The sequence below is a fragment of the Xiphophorus hellerii genome, chromosome 12, assembly GCF_003331165.1.
Source record: "Xiphophorus hellerii strain 12219 chromosome 12, Xiphophorus_hellerii-4.1, whole genome shotgun sequence".
In the NCBI taxonomy this organism is placed as follows: domain Eukaryota; kingdom Metazoa; phylum Chordata; class Actinopteri; order Cyprinodontiformes; family Poeciliidae; genus Xiphophorus; species Xiphophorus hellerii.
Window position 1 is genome coordinate 32,032,212 of NC_045683.1, and position 18,604 is coordinate 32,050,815.

At 38.5% G+C, this 18,604-nt stretch overlaps 1 long non-coding RNA gene across 1 annotated transcript; it reads right to left on the reverse strand.

Annotated features, from left to right (window-relative positions):
• Positions 1–1,526: 1,526 nt before the first annotated feature.
• LOC116729813 (uncharacterized) lies at positions 1,527–17,775 on the reverse strand. The gene is made up of 3 exons (XR_004341210.1): positions 17,765–17,775; positions 5,545–5,550; positions 1,527–1,637 (listed from the first exon to the last, which is right to left on the reverse strand). It is a non-coding gene; the product is annotated as an uncharacterized LOC116729813 (long non-coding RNA).
• Positions 17,776–18,604: the final 829 nt, after the last annotated feature.

Below are 18,604 nucleotides of genomic sequence, written 5' to 3' on the forward strand. Positions count from 1 at the left end.
TAGGAAATAAGTAAAATACCAACCTGGTTATGTCAAACTCTTTGCAGAAGAAAAAAAATCCTAAAAAGTGAAAGATGAGAGCTCTGCTGAGAAACAAGGAGGTGATGAAATGTTCAGAAAATGTTTTGAAGAGTGTCCCATGTGACCATGACGCCACAAACACGCATGTGTGACAACATGCATGTTTTGTGCATCACAGCTGCAACTCATTTTCTTAAGTTTTAAGAATGTATTATTTCTAGCTTATCTCTCACAATTTTAAGCTGAAGTTTCTTTAACATATTAAGTTATGTTCGGTAGTGTTCAGTTAACGTGACTACATGAGTCCAGGTGAATAAAACCCAGTGTTATTCATTACAGTATCGCTACATTTTCTCCTATTTGTATAGAAACAGAAATGGCGCACCTAATTTTTCACATAAAACTTTAGGATTATGGCATTGTTTTTGTTTCAATAAGTTCAATTATAAACCCATTTTGACTTTGTTAGAATGAAATCCCATCAGGTGATATGGGTAAGATGCACAAAGTGAGCTTTTTGTTGTCAGCGATAAAATCTCAAGCAATGAATCTGCTGTTGGAGCTAAAACATAGCAAAGCTTTGGGGGTACTGATGCCTCATGTCTCTGCTGGTATTTTACTCATTGTCTCAGGTTGATAAGACAGGAGTGTTTTCCTTGTTAGTGCAGCTTTAATGGTGTCTCCAACAATTTGGCGGCACTCTGTTGTTGGTAGGTGCACGTTGCAGTAGATCGCTGTCAGAGCTGCGCTTTAACAGCAAGAGGTTCTGCCTCTGTCAAGTGCACACAGCTTGCTTGTGTCATACTCAATTATGGCTCCTCCACTTTCCGTGAGACAGTAATTGAGCCGGGGGCACTCCCTCTATTTAAAACCACAGGGGCTCTGCAGATCTCATTGTGTCCCATGAAAGCTCCACCTATGCTGATTGCCACAAGCAGAAGCCTCAGTAAGAGACCTGGTAGGGCCAGTTGGGTGAGCCTGTGTCCTCCAGGCACTGTTGGGAGCAATGTGTCAATGCCGCACACATACACACAACTTTAAACCACCTATCAGTCAGTCAGCAATATTAGTTCCTTGCCAATTAAATAAAATATGTATTAGTGCATTAGCTGTCATCATCAGGCAACGTTAAGTGGAGCGAAAGTGTCTTGTCTCCTAAAATAATTTGTTTGTAATGTTTAGGTCAAACTGTTTTTGGTAAATGTGATGTTTTACATTTTTAAAAGTTTCAAAATATTGTACACACTTAGCTTAGATATATGGAAGAGGAGTTGAGCATCTCTAGAATAGCTCATTCGGTTTTAACCTTCTGATGCATAAGTGGGTCCTTTTTGACCCGGTGAGGTCATCTTTTTGCAATATCTTTGTAATGAAAAGTTTTCATCACTTCATATTCCAGGTATTCCTCAAAAAATATGTTACTGATATCATGCAATTCAAATTTTTAATTGACCTTTTATACATTTTAAGAAATAGCATGTTTTATATTACTACCCCATTCTTATCATAAGTGGGTCAAAACTGACCCGCATTCATTTCTGATGGAATTTAATGGGAATCTTTGTTTCTTACCAACTGTGACAGTCAGGAAAACATTTTTTTGTGAACCATACACACTGAGTCCTAAGTGCTACCCCTGAATAATAATATTCTACACAGCAAGAACTCTCACATATAATTATTATCTTAATTTTTACCTCACAAATGTGTGCGTGTGTGTGTGTCAATCAGGAGTACTGTGACAGTGTTATTGTCAAAAATCAACATATTAGCCTTCTGTGAAGTTAGCCAACACTAGTTATCTAACCAACTAGCTAATATTACCACCTATACTTTATTGTGCATGTGTATTATTTGTGTGTGCGTGTCTGTGTGTGTCTCACACCCTGGATAAGAAAATCAAGAGAGAGAGAGTGTTGAATGACATGCAAAACCTGTTGATCAATGTGTTCAAGGTTCTTTCTTTTATCATCTCTATAAATAAAATAAAAATTAATATCTATATAAATAAATGCATAAATAAATGAGCTGGAAAAGAATAGAGTGCTTCTCCAGGTCGGGGAGAATGTCCTGCCCCAAGTGGAGGAGTTCAAGTATCTCAGGATCTTGTTCAGAAATGACGGAAAATTGCAGCAGGAGATCGACAGGCGGATTGGCGTAACGTCTGTAGTGAAGCGGGTGCTGTACCAGTCTGTATTGGTGAAGAGAGAGTTGAGACAAAAAGCGAAGCTCTTCATTTGCTGGTTTGTCTAAGTTCTTATACTCATCTGTGGTGATTAGGTTTGGGAAATGTCCGAAAGAACGAGGTCACAGATACAAGCAGCTGAAATTAGTTTTCCCCATAGAATGTCTGGGCTCTCCCTTAGAGATAGGGTAAGAAGGTCAGATATCCAGGAGGGACTCAGAGTGGAGCCGCTTGCTCCTCCATGTCGAGAGGAGCCAGTTGAGGTGGCTCAGGCATCTGGTCAGGATGCCTCCTGGATGCCTCCCTGGTGAGGTGTTCCGGGCAGAGGCCCCGGGGAAGACCCAGGACACGCTGGAGGGACTATGTTTCTCGGCTGGCCTGGGAACGCCTCAGGAACAAGTGGCTGGGGAAAGTCTGGACCTCCCTACTTAGACTGCTACCCCCGTGACCCGACCCCGGATAAGTGGAAGAAGATGGACGGACGGACGGACGGACATACCCTCACATGCATGACACACATAGCATAATAGAATACAGACAGTAATGTTAGCTAGCTTGGTTAGCTAGCTAACATAGCTCTTGCTAGCTTTCAAGAGATGTGCTCTTTCGCACCCCCCATGCCCACACACACATAATGGATGTTGACATTATGCATTATTGACATTTCATCTTTGCTGTTGTAAAATTGCTGTTGCTATCATTTCATTTTAAAAATGTTCTGCAAATTGTTTAAAAAAATTTTAAAAAGTAAAAAATGACAATGTTTCAAACATGAAAAAATTCTTGTGTGAAATAAAACACAGTGGGAAGTATTATACAAAACATTATTTTGAATTAAAATGACAAAAGTAGCATAAAAACACATTGATTGTAACCCGGGTCAACAAAGACCCACTCACGGAAGACTGTATAGTCAATAAGTCACGCGTCAGAGGGTTAGCATAACCCTAAACCTCTAACTCTCCATACACAGTATGTATGGAGTCAAGATAGTCCTATCTTGACATACAATTTGCATTGATTTCCAATCATTCAATATTCATTTTTTGGGCCTAAACCTGACCTTTACCCAATAAACCTAATATTAGCAGTATACTACTAACGATAAACTTTGGACCCCATAAGGACCAACGGGTTCTGACAATGTTATATTTGTAGGGAAACACACACACACAACTACTTTATTTTGACTTCCATTTATTTTTCATGCCTCTTAGTCTAACCCTTGCCCATTCCTTAAACCATTACTAGTACACACTTAACTCTAAACCTAACTTAGTCTCAATTCCCACCTTATACCTGACCCAAAAACAAAATTTTTTGTTATTGTGACTGGGCTGACAGCCACATAAGGAGCAGTTGGTACCCACAGTGTAGTATGTATTATGAAAATGGTCATTACAATGTATTGAATACACACACACACATCCCCACACACCCCCGCGCACCCCTACACAAGATCTGAAAAACAGGGCACTTGGGGCATCAAGGAGGGAAGGGGCAGATGCTTCTCCCCCCACACCCTCAGCATTAGCCTGGGCTAGAAGAAACTTTCGTATATCTAATTGGATTGAGAACTTTCACTTTAATGCAGCTGAGGTTTACACTAATTATCTATAGTAATTACTGTGCTCAGTGCTTTGGACTGGTCAGTTCCCTGTGGCAAGTTGCAGCAAAAAGCAGGTGCTGCCATGCAGTTCCCAGCATGACTGCCGAAGACAGAGAGTAACTGAAAACAACAGCATATTCAGCAAAAGGTTTTCCCTGAGTAAAGAAGGACTATAGAAACGCAGTTTGGACATGTTCCACTCTGATGACTAGTGTTCTGAACTTTCTTGCTGAAACCCCCTGCTGGACTAATCAACAAGATTACTGCAGAATAAAAAAAGAAAACATCTAAGTGCCTGGGCAGCAGTAGGAGTCAGGGAGAGTTTTAAAAACGAAGAAAAAAAAAACAGGTTGTTACCACCCATGCCCAATAATCTTTTTCTGCTCTAACACTTATGAAGATGAAAAGCAGAGATCCAAATCATGTTAACCGTAGCTGACTTATTCATATTTAGGCTGATTTCAGTCCATAATCTCTCGGCTCAGATGTTCACTCGGCTTATTAATACATGAAAGAAAAGGCCTAAGTCTATAAGTCTGACATAAAAATTTAAACACCCTTGCATATCTTGTCTTTCATCTGTTTAAAGGGAACTACCCTTCATTGGTAGATTAAAACATGGCTGCTGCAGAGTGCAAGTTAAACGACCAGCACCAGTTATGGACCACCCTCTATGTTGATGAAACTCTTGGGTTCGCTGTACATGCTGCCCTTTATAGTGCAAATCCACACAGTCTCAGATAATTGAAATGATTTGCTTGACATGCTTTCCTCTTAAGAGAAATGATGTAGAGACATGATAGGTGTACTTCCTGTGACGGCTAATGGGACACACACAGCAAGCCTGTGTTCAAGCCATTTGAACCAACTTGAATAAAGTTGGTTCAAATGAAAATTAACACTAAAGACAAAAGGCAAGAGTGAAATAAAAACATAAAATATTTCATTAGTTAATGAGTTAATCTGTCTATTATTCTATCCTTATCTGAGGCTGGAGTAACCAGTCAAGGAGGAAAACCCAGACAATTCCCTTATAGGCAACACTTTCCCTCTTAATGCACCATAAGTTTGGATTCCTGACCAGAACAGGACTTTGCTGGTACAAGTGTCAATGAAAGCCTTGTGTCAATGTAAAGGAACAACTACTGTACTTAGATCTACCCCTGGATGACACGACTCCTCGCTGTATCTCTAAGGCTGAGCCGGGACATCCAACAGAGGAAGCTCAATTCAGTCACTTGTATCCGGGGTCAAATACACCAGAACCAAACATGGAGAAGTCACATTCAGTTTCTATACATCACAAATCTGGAACAAACTTCCCAAAAACTACATAAAAGCTGAAACAAAAACAAAATTCTATACTTTTCATAAGCAATTTCAGAGTTAAACTCATACTAAACAGATTTATGCACACAGAGCAACAATTTTTCCAGCTTTTATTTTATGTCAATTTAAAATGTATTGCACAAACAAAATTCAGTGTCTTAACATCAACTAAAAGATAAGCAGTTTTAATGTATAGAATATGTAAAGCAAGAAGCACATAACTGACCTTGAACATTGTTTTTCTTACAGAGATGTAAACACTTAACAAGTTTGACCCAGCTCCCTGGAAAAACCCTTGTATTACATTAGACAGGACTAAATTCTTTAATTTCACATGCTGTGGTTTTGAGGTTGCCAAATGGAATGACAATGAATTCATGATGAAATGTTTCATATTTACGTAAAACTCTCAAAAGAATGTTGTCTTGTCCCTTTCCCTCGTAGGAACATTTCAGCTCAGACCTTGATGTCTGCTTCCTGCCAGTTATTATCTTTAGTATTTTGAGAACACTTTCTGAATACTACTTTAAAAAGTAGTAGAAACTTATTTTTTTTCTGATGACCATCTAATGTGGATATAGTCAAAACATGTGTTTATTAGAGCTGACTCAGTGAGTCATGTGGAATGGAGTGATGATGGATAGCTGGGGATGGATAGATGGACATAAAGATGTACTTCTGACCAGTTGGAAAACAGAACCAAGAACCTTTCCTAATCGAGTCAACAAACATGTTTTCCCACTGGTTTATAGTTTGGATGCATTGTTTTGATTAACTAGAAGAGTCTCGAATCAGTTTAGCAGATTGTTTACAGTTCTAATTGTTTCTATTATCAGGGCCACTTTTATGAATTTTTCCAAACTTTCTCTGGGAAGCTATTTAACACTTTAAGTTATTAGTGTAAGCCGTGAGTTTATTTGTCTTCCAAAGAAAAACTGAATGTTACTTTTCTAACTCTTTAAGAATATCTTCTAGGTTGTTAGGTAACAAGTTTGTTTATGCCCTGTTAGTTAATTAATAATTAGTGTGATTACTAATAGTTTAATTGTTGATTCTTTTGTGACCAATTTAAAACTTTAATTTCTAATTTAAATTCACTTATTGTGAGTTTTAGACCAAAACCACCACAACCCAATACCTTCAGATAAGAAGGTGGATTTGTGTGTGATAAGAAATCATTATCTAATATGATTAATATGACTCTTAATAAATAAACTGATGCTTCTCATGTTGGTCCACAGACCTTTGACAAATGCAGTCTAAGCAATATATACATATATATGTACTGTATATATTGCATATTTATGTATATGTATATATATATGTAGTCTAAGCATATATATTGGTTAGACTACATACAGTATATAGTCTAAGTAATATATCAAGATGATGATTGACTGCATTAATTGTAAGAAAAATATTGCACAGTCCTGGAGATTTGTCAAGTTTTGTAAACTATATATAATTTCATTGTTGTATATTTATTCTAATTTGACTTTGTGTAAAAAGGAAAAAACATAACACAATGTATATTGAAGGAATATACTGAATAAAATACAAAGCAACATTTCTAGATGAATTTATGCAAATAGGAATCCCAGGACTGTCTGAGTTGATTTGTTTACTTTGCTGTTCTGGCCCTCCTGTGTTCAATAAATTGATATCTGTCTCATTTGAACTTCTAGTTCAAATTCAGCATTGTAAAGTCGGAATATGATTCTCCTCAGACTGAGGCCTGATCCCCAACTCTGGAAAGAGTAGACTGCTGAATACTAGTTGAAAAATAACAACTGCAAACAAAGAACAGAACAATTTCTGAATCTCCATTCTATTGTGCAGTGAATGTGAAAACATTTTAGAGAGGCATAAAATTTTAAACCAATAATGATTATTAGGAGGCGGAACTTGCCTCCGAGACATAAGTGCTCTCCTACTTGTATTTTAATCAATCCTGACAGATGCAGTGAAATGTTAGTACGAACAACGCACTCTTTGAGATCTTTAACAGCCTAGTATCCAACTCTTCATGTCCAGGGTTAAAAGTTGGCCAAGCTCTCTTCCTTTATATCCAGATCTCTGCCAAATATCTGTCTTGGGTCAGGTCTCCCATCTAGAGTGTAGGCTGTGTTATAGTACAGAGTCAAGGCTCTACTCAGAGAGTTTGCTTGTCAGTGCCTGGGGCCTTGGCACTCCTGATGGCTGCTGGCCTCCAGTAATCAACCAACCCCCTCACTCCTTCTCCTCCTTCTGCTTTTCTTGTATGAGAGAGTGAGGACCTGGTAGATAGGAAGGACCCCAGCCTGAAGTCTGGAAAACTTTGCTCTCTGCTCTCTCAGTGTTCGCTGCATGTCTCCCTCCTCTACCCCCCACCCCCAACACCCCGATGCACCACATCACCTCCTCTGCTGCTCTCTTGACATACCTTCCATCTCCTCTGTTAAAATAATGCTAATGCAGAGGCCAGCTAACCAGCACATGGCTGTCTGAGGCCAAAAGCTCCCGAGGAGGTGCTTTTGATTTTCAGCTCCATTGAGCTGCACTTATTCAATATTTACTCTCGAAGACCTCTGCATTAATTTTACACCAAACTTCTAAGAGGGTCTACTTAGAAAAACCCTGCGAAGGGCCTTATGAAGCACTCCTAAGCCCAGCCCCCCATCCCGCACACACCCTTACACACACACCTCCAGATTCACATTCCTCTTCTGTGTGCTTCACTGAAGGCTTCATTCTCTGCTCATCTTTGGCTCTAGTGGGAAGGCCAATCCTGAGCTAGTTATTGTTATTGCGCTGTTCTATCATTACCACTAACCTTGACTCCTGGCTGCTTGCTGTAATCACATGGAGCCACTAGGGAGGCAGTCTGGCCTGGGGTGAATTATTAATTAGCAAGGTTGGTCCTCCCCTTCAGCGGTCCCTGGGAGAGGCGGTGTGGAAAGGGGGGGCTGTTAGGGGTTACCCACCATGCAGATGGTATTAACAAACTTATCAAGGTAAGAGGGATCAGCTCTCTGAGCTACTTGTGGAATTGTTAAGCAACACAAAATCAATAACCAACAGAGCACCGCTTCCTGCCACGTATGATGCGTACCTCCTACTCTCCATTCTTGTGAAATGTTGTACAGCATGATTAGGGGTGGAGCTGGGGTGGGGGTGTTCATTAAGATGAACTTCACAGTCTTCCTCTCTGGGGACATGCTGGAAGATGAATTTCAGAATTCAACTAATGATCAACTTCTACATAAGGTAAAAAAACAAAGCAAACCTTCCAAATACCTTTACCGACCTTTCTACACCTTGCCCCAAGCTAACACGGAGCTAACACACACAACCCCACGCACACGCCCACACACACACACCACATGAAGCTCTGTTTGACAACAACACACCCTCACTCAGAGCGGGACAGACTGCACAACTACTGATGTGCAGTTACCTTACCGTGTGTTTTTGAGAGCCTTAGTCCGCTTGTTTGGCTTATTCCCTGGGGTCATTCATTTCCCAGCACCCCCGACTCTCCACTCCTAAACAGCAGAGACTACAGGGACCGCGACCGAAGCTTTGATCTTCTTACAACTCCCTTAAATCACAGGGAGGAAGGAAGGATTTTCTCCAAAGGCTGTCTCCATGCTTCGATGTCCCAGTAGGACTGATCCAAGTCATATATAAAACCGAGCGACTTGTGGAGCAAAACAGTTCTCCCCTGAGTGGAGAAACAGATACTGTGCCCGCCATTTTGCTACTTTGCTGATGAATACAGGTAATGAAAAATGTATCACTGTGTGATGTACAGTACCTTCAGCAACTCAATTTAATGTAAGCTTTTTCTTTTAGAAATACATTATGTACAAGTCAATGTGGAAAGCTGCTTAACAAATCAATTTGAACAAGTTTCAGTTATTTTTGCCTTTAATTGTTTAGTTCTCACTGGTTCAATTCCTTGAAGTAGTAACTTGCAAGCAGCTTAACAATTCTGCTTATCAGTTCCAGTAATGTGTGATGTATTTGTAGGCCTGTTAGATAACAAAGTTTGCTGGCCGATAAATTCCTCCAACGGCTATAACAATAAACGATAATGTTGTTGTTTTGATACCATTTTCAATTAATGTAATGACATGACAATGTAAGTGCACCCTCTTAAATTTGTTATTCTATTGAACATTTAACAGTGGAAACGGAAGACATTTCAAATATCCAAAATGAATAAACAAAACAACAGAAACAACAAATTAAATAAATTAATAAGTCCCTGTAAACAAAAATGTCCTTCAGAAAAAGGTCTAGTTGAGACCAAAGCACCAGACTCAAGACTTTTGTCTTCTAGAAAGAGAAAAACAATAAATGAGTGACCACATTTTAATTCAACATATTTGCATGATGATGTATTGTACATGTTCTGTATTTTGCTTTTGAAAATATCCAAGATGGTGTCACGGCAGAAGCGCTCCAAAATACGGTTACATTTCACAAGAAAGACAACACTAGAGCCAGTTACAACATGTTCAGAACCTTAATCACAACAGTTGACAACACAGCGTGCAATCAATTTGACTTATGCAAGTGTTTGATACTTTGCATCCTGGTTATTGTATTAATGTTAACTCCATTTTGACTGAATAATTCTCATATTAACACTTAAAGTCACATTTAATAAATTACAAAATATTTTCTGACATGCCTTGTTTATCATATATATATAAAGTGTTTAATTTACTAGACAATAATTACATTTTAACTGTAATTTGTAAGATTTCACATTCTGAATTATGAACAAACTATCAAAACAGAGAGTACAAAAGTAATAACGATGATGTCACGTTCACAAATGATCTGATTCTTTTGTAAGACTCTTTGCTGTCATCAGTAGGACATGAGTCTCAGTTAGTAAGAGCTGTTGTTTGCTTTCTTACAGTACTCTGCACACATTTCAGTAGCAATTACTATTCTATTGAAAATAGAACAGAAAACTCCATAATTGAAAATGATATTTGTTTATTTGGTAAGCAAATAAAGTACAATAAAAGGTAGGAGAGTTAGAGGACCCTCTCTAACTCTCTGACAGAGAGTTATTTGCAGAAATCTTACAATTTTAAAATGACAACATTCACTTATCTGCAGTGAATGTTTACAGAGGTTTAACAAGAAAATAAGAAGTTAGCTATCTTTGTTTCAAGGCCAATTTAAGTAACATTAGTATTTTTCCTTTAATATTTGTTGTCATAATTTTTCAGTAACCAAAACAGATTTTGTTTCTTTGATATAGTGCATAAGGTATCAACATTTAGCCTCTCTACTTAAAATAACAATGAAAAATCATTACTGGTGGTTAATAAAGCAGTGTGATTATGCTCTTATTTTGAAATGTAATTGGAAGTTCTATGTTAAGAAAGGCAGAAGAAGTAAGTTTAGAGATGCTGGTAATGATGGTGCCCTTCACCATCATTACCACAGCTTTGAAAATGTTCAATCATTTTAATTTTGATATTTATTTCCATCCTTAAATTTTGCATCAGTCCCTTCAGATCATCCCATATCACCATGTTCCATAGATGTCCTATCTATTCCAGGCTTTAAAACATATTCCTCATGGGTTGAAAAAAAAAATCTTTATGAAGGTGATTAATCATGTTTATAAACATGTTGTACAGGCCAGGCAGTGTTTTTGAGAAGAAATATCCTATGGAAATAAAGGATCTATGAATGGCTGTGGAAGCAGGTCCTCAGGGAGTCATTTGTGACCCAACTGGAACTGTGTGAGCTGCACAAGTGCAATAAAACACGCTTTTTACAGATTTCAAAGTGACTTCCTAGCTCTTGCTTCTGTCAGCCATAAACTGAGAATAAACACCGCTATATATGGGACACTCATAAATGCCTTCATAATTCATTCCTTTGGGGAGAAACTCAAGTAGATTAAGTTGTTTCTGCGATACTGTGCATTCATGTGAATAATATCCCAACAGCTATCCTCACTACCCCATCGCTGCTCCCCAGCTTGTGTGATCTGGATTTCAATGGACAATAAAAGTACATGTAACATAATGCACATGATTACACCCAGGGGTATATAGGTATTACAGACCCTCATATACCATTGCATTACATTCATGTCACTGTCTGCTGTGAAATAATTACTTTCTAATATTTTCATGAAATGCACATTTCCAATATTCTTTTTCCCTCATTCATTACTCTTCTTTAAATACAGTTTAGTTTCTGTTATTAAACCCCAGAGCCTCCATTGTAGCTCTGCTTTGTGACAAGATTTTGATCGTCTGTACCTTTATGCACGGCGGTCAGCTGGCGCATGGCAAGCCTTAAAATACAACAATACAAACATAATGCCTACACAGCTCTGTGGATCTGGAGCTCATAAGCTGATAGAAGAAAAAGACGTAAAAGACATTACACACCCAAGAAAGGGAATCCAGGAGAGCTGAGTGCCAGATTTTTGATCAAAGCACCTTTTGAAGTCAGCACAGGAGGACTGTGTGTGTGTGTATGTGTGTGTGTGTCTGTATAGAAGCCAAACAGAAGGAGACGGTGAGAGACCGAGAAAGCATGCTTACCTGTCTTGATTGGCAAACACAGAAAAAAATCTCCAAAACTGAGAAATATACAAGATTACAGTCTGATATTTTAAAGGTGGTAAAGATGAAAAGGTCAGCGTGTGACATAAACATCTACCGAAACATCATGGTACAGATGTCACTGGGGAGTACATGCACATAATCACTACAGGCGATTATCGCCCTCGTCTAAAAGAGGACATGCACATGTGCTTTTACCATTTTTTGTTAAGTCCTCTGACATAAAATTAGTAGATGAAATTACCGTGAGTCTACACCAAACTAATGCACCGATGCCTAGCAACAGTGACGGATGGCAGAACTTAGACCCAGCCTGCTGAGCAAAGTTTCATTGCAATGAACTAGAAAAGTCAAATTTGCCATCTGTCTAAACAATGTGGGGATGTGATTGAAAAAATAGTTGGAATTGAACCACACAAGCCTGATTTTCAACGATTTTTTTCACAAGAGTTGCTTAAAATATTTAGCACCACCTGGTGTTCAAGCAGTGTCACATCAAGTGAGTTAGTATTTAAAAAAACTACCTTTCATTTTCCACATCGTCAGGGGAAACATAAATAAACTTAACACTGCTCCTTCAGGTTTCTTTACATTGCAACATATTCTAAAGCAAGAAAGTTACCAATAGGTCTACACTTCATCCTGCTTATTGTGTAATTTATGGCTTTCAGGAAACTGCAAAGTGTGATGGATGCTGTTTGTCCAGATCAGACAGATCAGACCCGGTTATCCCCCAGAATGTTTGCCAGACATCAGAGTAGCCCACATTGTTTTCAGGACACCACATAGACACACAGCATTTGAATGACAGCATCTGCTAAACATGTAGTCACTTGTCCAATCAGGCATAACCACGTCATTACTACCAGCGTGAATAACAGTCTAACCTTATTTACACTTATCCTTAGTCAACAGCTTCAGGTAGGATTTAAAGTAGGATTTGGATTCTGGCCCCTGACAAACTGGTATCATTGGTGTCTGCAATGAAACGTTTCTGGCTATGGAGCTGGAATCAGAGCTCACAGCATGTATTTGAACTTAATTGAAGTGAACAAACTTCCTTTTTACTTACACACTTCTAGAAAACTGCAAAACATCTGAAACACTGAATTCTTTTAAATCAAGGCTAAAAATCCACAGGTGTAGAGTTGCTTTAGTGTTATAATAAATTTAACATTGATCAACATGTTTGATGCATGTTGATGATTTTAACGATGATTTGTCGCTTAACAAATGCAATGTCTGTTACTGGTTTTCATAACTGTTGACTATGTGATGTCTTCATGATGTTTTATGATGTAAAGCACATTGTACTTTGAACTGCATTGTTGCTGAAAAGTGTCATACAAATAAACCAGATCGATTGATTAAAGTCTGTTGGCCATTTTAGTAGATACAACAGATCAGCTGCTTACAACTAATGGTGAATCAGATGGGATGTCATTTTAGGGTGTAACACTGAAGACACGACCATTTAGTCAGATTTTACAGAGAGAAAGAGAAAGAGCAGTTGTGTGGACAAAAATGAATGATTGATGTAAAGGCAGATTAGTCTGAAATCATTGAAATGCAACAATAGCTCAAAATAGTCAAGTAATCTTGATTGTAATCAAGGGATACAGAATAATATGTTTCATCCATACCCTTTGAAGGAGACAGCAGAAAACCCAACAAAGCACCAGTCCTATCAGCTGAGAACAAGAACCTGAGATTGAAATTCACACAGATTCAACATGATAAAATCATGATAAATAAAAAAGATTTTAAAAAATTGTTAGTTGAACTAACAACTTTGCATAACAGAAAGCCTTTTTTATGTAAGACAGTCAGTTGACTGTGGCGCACTCAGGCTGTCACAAAGAGCATTGTAAACATGTGGGGCGTGGTCCTTCCATGGTCCTCAGTTTGACTCTGTTTATATGGTGGAAGTTTGAGTGATTGGATCATAATATGTACATTTAAATGTCATGGCTTACCTGAGAATTGCTGCTGACCATTGTCTGATGCCTACGTCCATCACCATAATTCACCATGTCACAAAACTCAAGTCATCTGAAAATGTTTTATTTAACATTACAAGGAGTTCACTGAACACTAAAATTACTACAAAGCAAATGGAATGAACACTAACAGTAAAGTTCTGTTTCACATTTTGGTCTGAAACCAGTTAAGAGACTTATAATCGTACACATGTAAAGTTGTCCTTGAAAGCTTTGGAGCTCATAAAGAAGATCAAACATAAAATGTCAAACTCATTCTTGTATCATGCTGTTTTATAATATCTTGGATGATTACTTGTGAAGAATCATAGGAAAGGAAATTTTAAAAAGCAGAGTTAGTCCTCCAGTCCTCCGGTCTTGGAACAAGTACTCTCCATGGTGCTTATGTTTAATGGTCCCATAGAGAATATTACCTCCTACCTATCTGAGAGGAGCTCTCCTGAGTTAAGTAAGTTTGATAGGCTGTGTTCCCCCCAACACCCCCAACCTGAGCTCTATGCTTCTCTGACATGGGAATAGAAGGCAGAGGCCCCTGTGAAGTGAGGAAGGAGATTTGTGCACAGCCTGTTGTTCCCTGCCTGTCTTCTGCTGTGCCGTAAAGCTTTAAACTCCCAGTGTGCACAGTTTGGAACAATGAGATCCAAGCCGCCCAGTCTGAAGAGTCCACCCTATGCTTATTCCTGCCTGATGTTTTAATTCCTCCTTCTGGAACAGTACAAAGCAAAATGCATGGGTACACCGACAACAAACAGAATGTCTGACACCAAGGGTAAGTTAGGGTTGCCAGACTATTGCAGGGAAGAGAAAATGTTCATTTTAAAAAAGCAAAATGTGTCAATATGTAGTCTTTCCTGTTAAAGACTACATATTGAGTTAAACTAGACAGAATCTTTTCAATTAAATCTATGAAAAGAGAGGCTTGATTGTGGCCGTAATCAGAGTTTTCTTCTGTGCGTTAGATTTTGAAAGATGTTGAAAATTTTTTTTAGATTTTATTATAATGAATGGGAGAAAAACACAAGTGAGACGTATTTACTGAGCTCATATTGATGCCCTCTTTATTCAGGTGCTTGAGAAGAATAGTTTCAGCTTTTTTTTCCTGAGTATCTTTCTGTTTGCTGAGTAAATCTGCTGCTAATTTTTTCACCCAGTAAACGTGTTCATCATTATCCATTCATTAGAACGTATTGTTTGTTTACTGTGGCCCCATTTCCAGAGAGCCCAAAAGGGGGCCGGTGGAGTTGGAAGCCCCAAACAAAAGCTTTTCTTCCCCGCCCGCCTGGGCCTCAGAAATGCTCACCACTCAGTCAGCACAATGCCTTTCACTGAGCTTTTGGCCACTCATGAGTGACAATTGAATCACAGTGAACTTTCCCAAGTACATGAGCCGAGGTGGCTACACTGTAAAACATACTTTTGGAAAATCTGAATATTTGTATTATTTTAAATATATATTTTTTTTTTATTTATTTATCTACATTTGATGGAAATGTAGGTCACTTTTTCAGATGCCTGGATAATTCTTGATATCTCTTCTATTTGTACCGAAGTGTGAAACTTAATTGACTCAATAAGAACACAGTATTGATGAAATGCTCTTAATAAAGTGATAAGTACCGTAGGACACCGGGCCGTTGCTGCCAAGCAGCTACTGTTTTTTTTTGTTTCTTGAGGAAGCTTCAAGTTTAGTACAGGATTTTCAGTATCACAAAACTGATTCACTTCTTGCTGGTGTTTGTCACCATGGTAACTAATTATGGGAAAGAAAAAGAAAGCACTGCCTCTCAATCAATCACTGTCCCAAGAAAATGGAAACCAAAGAAAAGGGCACACTCCTCCTATGGTTCCTGTTACTCCGCCTCATCAAGTCACACAGTAACTTCTTGGTTCATCATAAAATATTGGAGGGCAATATGTTAGCAGAATTAAGCATCATGTTTCTAAAGTAGTGGATTAAGCTACAGTTCATTCCTGCTTGAGTCTGAAATTTTGCATTGCGGAAAGAATTTTGTAAGAATTTTTTGGCACTAGTTGCCTTTATTCAACAGTGATTTAACAGGAATAGGGCAAAAACATATGGCAAAGGAGCCCAGGGCAGGACTTGAACTTGGGATGGCCGAGTCAGGTTCTGTAGGCTCTAACCACTGCGCCACACAACGCCCAGAGTCTGATACTTAGTAAAGTCCAGTAATCGTGTTTCTCAGTTGAAAAGATCTTCTCATCATTTATCATGAGGACAGAGCACATCACATTCATGTTTACACTCATACTCATTTGTCTAATTTCAATAATGAACTGAACTAAACAATGCTGTTTAGTTCAGTTCATTATTGATATTAGTTTAAAAAGTTTAAATCTAAGCATTTCTTAAGAAGCTCCTTAGTGATTCCTTTGCAAATGTGGAAAATACTCAGCTGATTTTCTGTAATATAGCAAACTGCTGATTTTAACTCAATTTCAAATCTATAAATTAGATTTTTTTTTTGTCCTTGTAAATAATAAATCAGATTACAAGTTTTGGTTGCAAAGTTGATCAATTTACACAATTATCATTTGTTGTTTGTATCATTTATTTGGATGCAAATTTTCCACTTACTTTTTCTAGAACTGTTCACCAGCTGCTTTTTACCAGAGTTGGACAAAACAAACATGATCATTTTCCAGCACAGATACAAACACTGGATGACTCAATTTGACCACAGCAGTGTTTTACAGTGTATGGATTGAATGGTGCTTCATGGAGGGCCAGGCACAGCTGCATTGCTGGGAGGTCTGCCTATTGTCTGGGCCACATAAAGGCTGTAGGAGCTGGGGACAAGGCTTTACAACTCGGCCCCAAAAGCTGCTGCTGCACCCCCACCCCACCCTCTTCGCACCACGTCACTGATGCATCCAGAGATGTTGCTGAACATCTCCTGATGTGACACAATAAGAGCAGGTTTATTAGAAGAGGCACTCAAAAATTCTAATTTCAAACTATTTTGAAAATGTTTTGCATGTTTCTCTGTATTTATACAGAAATTTGTGATCTTTCCTTATTCTTTGGCTCCTTTCAGACAGCAGTATTCATCTCTGCACTTCTTCAAAGAAGCTTTTACCAGCAGCTGCTGTGAAGCCCAGATTGTCAGCGCTTGTTCTCATGTCTTGGTGCGTCTGTGTTGATGTCCGACTGAAGTAGAAGGCTGTCAGTCATCAGCTGAAGCGTCTTGTTGGAGACGCGACTGTTCCAAACACATGATAACTTGTACAATGTGTGGAAAGAAACAAGAATTATTTTTCTCTGTGAATTTGGTAAGATCAAAACAAACAAAACCCACAAACAAAAACAACTTTCTGTTGTACTCCTCTGTTCCAAATCAGAGAAACTTTGGGATGTTATAGCAAAAATTTAAAAAAAGTATCAATAAAAATATGGATCTTCTATAAAAAGTTGTGGACCTTTGTGTTTGTGCTGTGCTGTGATGTGACGTTTTCCTTTTTATTGTCTATTTCTTTGTAGTCATATTCTCAGCAGCCATTTTACATTGCAAAGATTCACTCTGAAGATGGTAAACATTTGGGGCACGTACTTGTATAGTGCTTTATCAAATCCAAAGCACTTCACACTAAATTCAGTCATTCGCACATTCACACACGCCTTCACACACTGATTGTGTTTAGCTGCTGGACAGTGCAGCTGCACCTGAGGCTGCTATTATAGGCAAAATAGAAGAAAATCACACAAGTGTTCTGTCTGTTTTCCTTTTTTTTACAAATACAAGACTAAAAATGTGAGCTTGGTGACAAAATAGATGTGCTTGGCATAGTGTTTAAGGGGCATTTGTATTCAAGCCTCTTAAACTACAATACCTGGGGAAATAGTAATGGCAGCGTCATGCTGTGGGGATGCTGGATGGAATTGAACACAGAGCAATACTGGAAGAAACCCTGGTAGTAACTACAGAAGACTTGAGGCTGATTGTATATAGTAAATAGCCTGTACTTGTACAGCCCAAAGCACTTCACACTACATCCACGCATTCACACACACACACACACTGATGGTGGCAAGCAAAACATAGAAATCTATGAAACTGAAAGTCCAAACACCAAAGGATAATAAAGGGAAGGATTTTAACCAAGAATACCAAAACATTAGTTCTTTTATATTTCAGTCTAGTTTAATGATTACTGTATCACACTAACAGTTTATCAGTATGCTAAACTTACTCTTTACTGTATATTGTTTTCAGTCATCCTATCATAATAATGCATAACTATTCTGTTGATCTTTTCTGGTATTTGTAGATGAATAAAAAAACTGCTCATAATTACAATTTGTTTGTACAAAATCTACTAGTTTTTTTATGTGAAAGACACAAAAAAAGAAGAGATGTTGTTCTTTCCCTTTTTCATGTTTTGCCCCCTGGTCACATTATTGTTGTGTCTTCTGAAAGCCCAGGTGATACATGCACAGTGTATGCTGTGCCCTGCTTTGTGACCTGAATGCACATGCAATGGATCAGCCTCCTGCTAATAGCAAGGACCTGTGCCTGTGGCCTTTACAGTGAGCTCAGAATAAAGTTCAAGTGTCAGAAGTTCAATTGATTTATAATGGTGAACTGGCTGTGATGAACTGCTGATGTCACAGCATTTCTCACCACTCATTTAGGGAATCAAGTAGTTTGCATACAAACAAGACGAATGGGCCGGTGGCTGCATGTAACCTTTCTCATGTGCGTGTTCCCTGCAATCATATGCCGCTGCTCCTTGGCTCTGTGAGCTGCTTATATTTATAGCCAGGCTTTGCGTGTGCATTTTGTGCTCTCAGGCCTGTATGGCCTAAACCAAAAAGTAATTAAGCTGGATAACTGTCTTTGCTAGTTAACAG